The sequence below is a fragment of the Theropithecus gelada genome, chromosome 3 (assembly GCF_003255815.1).
Source record: "Theropithecus gelada isolate Dixy chromosome 3, Tgel_1.0, whole genome shotgun sequence".
NCBI lineage: Eukaryota > Metazoa > Chordata > Mammalia > Primates > Cercopithecidae > Theropithecus > Theropithecus gelada.
The window spans coordinates 115,457,034-115,464,219 of NC_037670.1; positions in this window are offsets into that span (position 1 = coordinate 115,457,034).

Sequence of the window (7,186 nt, forward strand, 5' to 3'; positions counted from 1 at the left end):
TTCTAATTTGTGAATGGAATAATATCTATTGTACAAAAACTCTTCCATAAATTTGAAGAGAAAAGAATATTTCCAAACTTTCTATGAGGACAGTATTCCTCTGATACCAAAACCAAACACATTATTTTAAAAACTGTGTAAAAAATTATATTGAATCTACAAAAATTAAGCTCCTAGAACTAATAAGTCAGCTGAAAAAATTGTAAGATATAAGATCATAAACACAAATCAATTGTATTTCTATATATTAGCAAGGAACAGTAAGAAATTATTTTAAAAATTTACAATAATATAATAAATATGAAATACTTAGGAATAAATCTGACAACATATGTGCCGAAAATGTGCACTGAATTCTTGAAAGAAATCAAAGATGATGTGAATAAGTGGAGAGCTACACTGTGTTAATGGTACAAAGGCACAATAGTAATGAGATGTCAACTCATCAAAATGGATCTACAGAGTCATCATAATCCCAATCAAAGTAGAAACTGACATATCGGCATTAAAATTCACGTGTAAATACAAAAGGTCTAGGAAAGCCAATACTCCTTTGACAGAAAAATAACAAATCTATAGAATTTATATTCCTTGACTTCAATAAATATCATAAAACTATAGTAATCAAGAGAGTGTCATATTGTAGTAAGACATACTAATAGATCAGTGGAACAAAGAGTTCAGAAATAGACTCATACTTAAGTTTAGGGAAAAAAATACAACAGCAATTCAGTAGAGAAAGGACAATCTCTTACACAAATACTGATTTTTTCAATGCTGTTTTCAGTGGACAATTGATAATCTCTTAAACAACTGACTATCCATATAAAGAAGAAGAGCAACAACTTCCCTGTTTATCTAATTGCATTTTTTTAAAACTAACTCATGGGTTGTAAGAATAAATGCAAAACTTAAAACAATAATATCAGCAAGATAATGGAATAGGAAGCCCCTGACTATCTCTCTCTCCCCACAGAGACACTGATTCAACAGCACATGGACCAATTCCTTTTATGGTAAATCCAGAAATCAGGTAAGAGACTTTTGCAACCCAGATGATGGGAAAACAGCTGCATTCATGTCAACAGAAAATGTTTGTACTCACTTACCGTAGCCCCTCCTGCAAGTCAGCTCAGCACAATTAGGAAAAAACTCCCAGGTCCAATCTTCTCCCTGGGGGAACAGGATGGGAGAGAAGACTGAAATATATGTGCAATGACCAGGCCTTCCAGGGGGCTGCTAAGGGACTGGTTTCTGTCTTGCCTGAATCTGAGCACTAAGAAAGGTGCAGGTAGGAAGCTGCTGAGACAAAAGGAAATGGTTTGGATAGGCAGGCACTCACTTGTAGCCGTCCCTCCTGACAATTCAGCATGAAACAAGTGGGAGAAACCCCCAAATTCTGACTTCTCCCTGAGGAGGGAAATAGTTGGAACATGCATCCAATGTTCTGGCTTTTTTGGGGAGTTGCTGTTCAAGGGCCTAGTTTTGTCTCACCTATCTTAAAGCACTGATAGGACCTGACATACTCTAGAAGGATAGGGGTCTGAGAATAGAAGAGATTTGAGTGGCTTCTGGTAGTCCAAGAAAACCTGTAGTAAAGTACTAGACATAAACACCAGAGAAAGGAAGAAATTACATGCTTTATTAAAAACAAAACAAATCAAAACAAAGGAAATAGTAGATCCCTCTAATTGGGAATTACATGTCCAAGTCCAGAGAGTTGCATCCACAGAAAAGCGCAGAGCAGCCCCAGAATCTGAAGCCAGGCAAATTAGTGAAAGTATTTTTCTGTATGAAGTCAGTCCATACAGAGTGGAAATGGTGGTTGTTTTTTTTTTTTTTTTAAATGGGTGGATCCAACACAAAGTTATGAGGCACATGTAGAAAGAGATATGGTAGAATTGAAGAAACAAATTTCCAGAAAATGGCCTTATAGAAACAGAGGTCTATTAACTACCTGACAAAAAATTCAAACTAATCATTATAAACCATAAATGACCCAAAGAAAATTATGTGCAAACAAAATGAGAATATCAACAAAGAGATTTTAAAAATTTAAAAGAGCCAAATGAAAATTTTTTTAAGCTGAAGAATACAAGAACTAAATTGTTCAATTCACTGGAAAGGTTTCAACAGCTGACTTGATCAAGTAGAAGAATCAGAGAACTTTAAGAAGTTTAAGAAATTGATAATTTCTTCTGAAATTATTCATTCAGAGGGGCAAAATAAAAGAGTGAAGAAAGTCTCAAGAACTTAAGAGACACAATCAAATAAACCAGCATACATTTGTAGTATATTAGAATTCCAGAAGGAGAAGAATGAGAAAGAGAAAAAGTTCAGAAAGCTTATTTGTAGAAATAATTACTGAAAATGTCTCAATTCTGGGTAAGAAAATTAACCCAGATTCAAGAAGTCCAACAAATTTCAACTATGATAAACAGAAGTCATCACTGAGAAACAATAAAATTGTCAGATGTCAAAAACAAAAAGAGTTTTGAATACAACAAGAGCAAAGTGATTCATCCATATCATGGATCCCCCATAACACTATCAGTGGATTTCTCAGCAGAAATCTTACAGACCAGAAGAGAGATGATGTAGTCAAAATGCTGGAAGAAAAAAGTTCAGCCATGAATGCTATATCTACCAAAACTGTCCTTCAAAAATGAAAGAGAGATAAAAAGACTTTTCAGACAAACAAAAGCTAAGAGAGTTTATTACCAGTAGACCTGCGTTATGAGAAATGCTAAAGGGAGTCCTTCAAGTTGAAATGAAAGTATGCTAGACAGAAACACAAAGGCATACGAAAATATAAAGTTCACTTATAAAGTTGTGTGTATAATATATATGCACACACACGTACACACATATAGAAACACATGCAAATATAAACAAATGCGAAATACGGTAATACTATCTATACTAGTGGTTCATAAATCACTTTTAATTATGATATAAAAGTTAAAAGACAAAAGTATAAAAAACTATAACTATAAATATATATTAATGGACACATGTTACAGGAAGTCAGGGACCCTGAACAGAGGGACTAGCTGGAGCCGAGGCAGAAGAACATAAAGTGGGAAGATTTCATGGACATTTATCAGTTCCCCAATCGATACTCTTATAATTTCTTATGCCTGTCTTTACTTTAATCTCTTAATCACGTTATCTTTGTAAGCTGAAAATGTACATCACCTCAGGACCACTATTGTATAAATGGATTGTAAGACATGTGTGTTTGAATAATATGAAATCAGTGCACCCTGAAAAAGAACAGAATAACAGCGATTTTCAGGGAACAAGGGAAGATAACCATAAGGTCTGACTGCCAGCAGGGTCGGGCAGAATAGAGCCATATTTTTCTTCTAGCAGAAAGCCTATAGACAGATATGTGAGTAGGAGAAATATCGCTCAATTCTTTTCCAAGCAAGGGACAACCCTGGAGAAGGAATTCATTCCTGGGGATAGGTCTATAGACGGCCACTCTGACAGTGTCTGTCTTATGCGGTTGAGATAAGGACTGAAATATGCCCTGGTCTCCTGCAGTTCCCTCAGGCTTACTAGAATTGTGAAATTCCAGCCTGGTAAATTCTAGTCAGACCGGTTGTCGGCTCTCGAACCTGGTTTCCTGCTAAGATGTTTATCAAGACAATGCGTGCACAGCTGGACATAGACCCTCATCAGTAATTCTAATTTTGCCTATGCCTTGTGATCTTTATAGCCCTTTGAAGCATGTGATCCTTGTGACCTACTCCCTGTTCATACACCCCTCCCCTTTTAAAATCCCTAATAAAAACTTGCTGGTTTTGCGGCTTGGGGTCATCATGATGGTCCTATCAATACATGATGACACCCCCAGAGGCCCAGCAGTAAAATTTCTCTCTTTGTACTCTTTCTCTTTATTTCTCAGACCAGCCAACACTTAGGGAAAATAGAAAGAACCTACATTGAAATATTGGGGGCTGGCTCCCCCAATAGACACACAATGTAAATATACATAATTTGTGACACCAATATATCAGGTGTGGTGGGAGGAGTAAAAGAGTTAATTTTATATACAATTAAAGTTACATTTTTATCATCTTTTAATAGATTATTATACCTTTTATATGTGTTATATAAATTCCATGGTAACCACAAATCAAATACCTATAGAAGATACAGAGAAGAAAATTCAAAAGGAATCAAAATATGTCACTATGAAAAAAAATTGATGGAAAACAAAAACAGAAACAGGAAATGAAAGGCCAAAAAGTTACAAGACAATTAACAAAATGAATAAAAAGAGGAAAGAAAGAGAAAGAAAGTTAAACTAAAATACTAAAGTGTGGACAGCATATAGTTAAATCGTTTTTCGCTTTTGGTGGTTGTTTCATCCATTCAGCCACTTTACGTCTTTTATATGGTACTTTAAGTCAGTCACATTTAAAGCTATTACTGGCCAGGTGCGGTGGCTCACACTTGTCATCCCAGCACTTTGGGAGGCCAAGGCGGGTGGATCACACAGTCAGGAGTTCAAAAAACAGCCTGGCCAACACAGTGAAACCCCATCTCTACTAAAAGTACAAAAATTAGTTGGGCATGGTGGCAGGAGCCTGTAATCCCAGCTACTTAGGAGGCTGAAGCAGGAGAATCACTTGAATGCGGGAGGCAGAGGTTGCAGTGAGCCAAGATCACACCACTGCATTCCAGCCTGGGTGACAGAGTTAGACTCCGTCTCAAAAATAAAATAAAATAAAATAAAATAAAATAAAATAAAAATAAAGTGATTACTGATAGGGAAGGACTTACTATTTCCATTTTGTTAGTTGTTTCCTGTCTGTCTTGTAGCTTTATTATGTCTTGTCCCTCTTTCCTTCTCTTCCTTTTTCCATGTTTCATTGTTTTTATTTTTATTTATTTATTTATTTTTGGTAGTGACATGTTTTGATTCTTTTCTCAAAATTGTCATGTCTTCCAGGTAAATTGACCCTTTTATTGATTATAAAATGTCTTTCCTTATTCCTTGTGACAATTTTTGACATATACTCTATTTTGTCTAACATAAGTATGGCCGTCTCTGCTCTCTTTTGGTCACTATTTGTGTGGACTATCTTTTATGTCCTTTCACATGTTCTTAAATCTAAATTGACTTTTGGTAGAGGTCACAGAAGTCCATGATGAAATGCATTATAATCAAATTGTCAAACTGAAGAGAGAAATCGATAGCAATAGAACAATGGTAAAATATTTCAAAATCCCACTTTTAATAATGGATAGAACATCCAGACAGAAGATGAATAAGTAAATAGAGGACTTGAAAAACATTAAAAAAGGCATATACAGAACATCCAACCAATAAAAGTAGAATATACATTTTTCTCAAGTGCACACTAAACATTCTTCAATAATAGATTACATGTTCAGCCACTAAATAAGTCTTAATAGACTTAAGAATACTGTAATATTATTTTTTATGACTATAATGAAATGAAACTAGAAATCAATAGCAGTTGGAAAACTGTAAAATTCAAAAAATGTGGAAACAACATATTCTTGAACAACAAATATTCAAACAAGATATCAAAGGGGAAATGAGAAAATAACTTGAGACAAATAAAAATGAAATACAGCATTCCTAAACTTGTAAGATGCAGCAAAAGCAGCTCTAAGAAGGAAACTTATAGAAGTAAGCATACATTAAGAAAGAAGAAGAATCTCAAATACATACCTAGCTCTATACCTCAAGGAACTAGAAAAAGAAGAATAAACTAAGCCCAAAGTTAGCAGAAGCAAGGAAATAATCAATATTAGAGCAGAAATAAACTAAATAGAGAATAGAGAAAACATCAGAAAAAAAACTAGTAAAACTAAGAGCTGGGTTTTTAAAACACATCAACAATACTTACATACCCTTAGCTAGATCAACTCTAGCTAAGAAAAGACAGAAGACTCAAATTAATATAATCAGAAATGAAAGGGAAGACATTACCACTGATGCCACAAAAATGAAAAGAATTTTAAGAGACTACTTTGAACAATTATATACAAATTGGATAACCTAGAGAAAGATAAATTCCTAGACACATTCAGTCATTCAGACTCAACCATGAAGAAATAGAAAATATGAACAAACCAATAATGAATTAAGGAGATTGAATTAGTAAAACCTCCCAATAAAAAAAAAAAATTTCCGGACTAAATAAATGGCTTAACTGGGTAATTCTACCAAACACTTAAATAAGAATTAATGCCAGTCATTCTGAATTTTTTCCAAAAAAAAAAAAAAATGTAAAGGAGACACTACTTTTAATGCCATTTTATACATAGGACAAGAAAAGAAACTGCAGGCTGATATCCCTGATTAATATAGATGCAGAAATCCTCAACAAAGCATTAGCAAACCGAATTCAACAGCACATTGAAAGGATTCTACACCATGACCAAGTTAGATTTATCAAAAGGATGCAAGGATAGTTCAGCATATGAAAATCAATCAAGTACTGTATCACATTAACAGAATAAAGATTAAAAAAAAAAGTGCTTTTTTAGCCATGTGCATCTCAATAGATGCAGAAAAAGTATGTGACAAAATTCAACACCCTTTCATTTTAAAGCATTCAACAAACTAGGTATTGAAGAAAAATACATCAGTAGAATAAAGTCTATATATGAAAAGCTCACAGCTAACATTATACTCAATGGTGAAAAACTGAAAGCGTTTCCACTAAAATCAGAACTCAGGCAAGCATGCTTACTCTCACCATTTTTATTCAACATAATGTTGGAAGTCCTGGCTGGAGGATTTAGTCAAGAGAAAGAAATAAAAGGCATCAAAATAGGAAGAAATAAGTAAAATTACCTCTGTTCATAGAGGACATGCTCTCATTTGCAGAAAATCCTGAAGACTTCACTAAAACACTAAAGTAGCAGAACACGAAATGATTTACTAAAAGTAGCAGAACACGAAATGATTTGATTTACTAAAATGATTTACTAAAGTAGCAGAACATGAAATCAACATACAGAATTCATTGTATTTCTATGCACTAAGAACAGATAATCTAAAGGGAAAGTTATAAAAACAAAGCCAATTACAATAGCATCAAAAAGAATAAAATACTTAGGAATAAACTTAACTAAGGAGATAAAAGACATACACTAAAAACTAGAAAATTATTTCTGAAAGATGAAGACACAAATA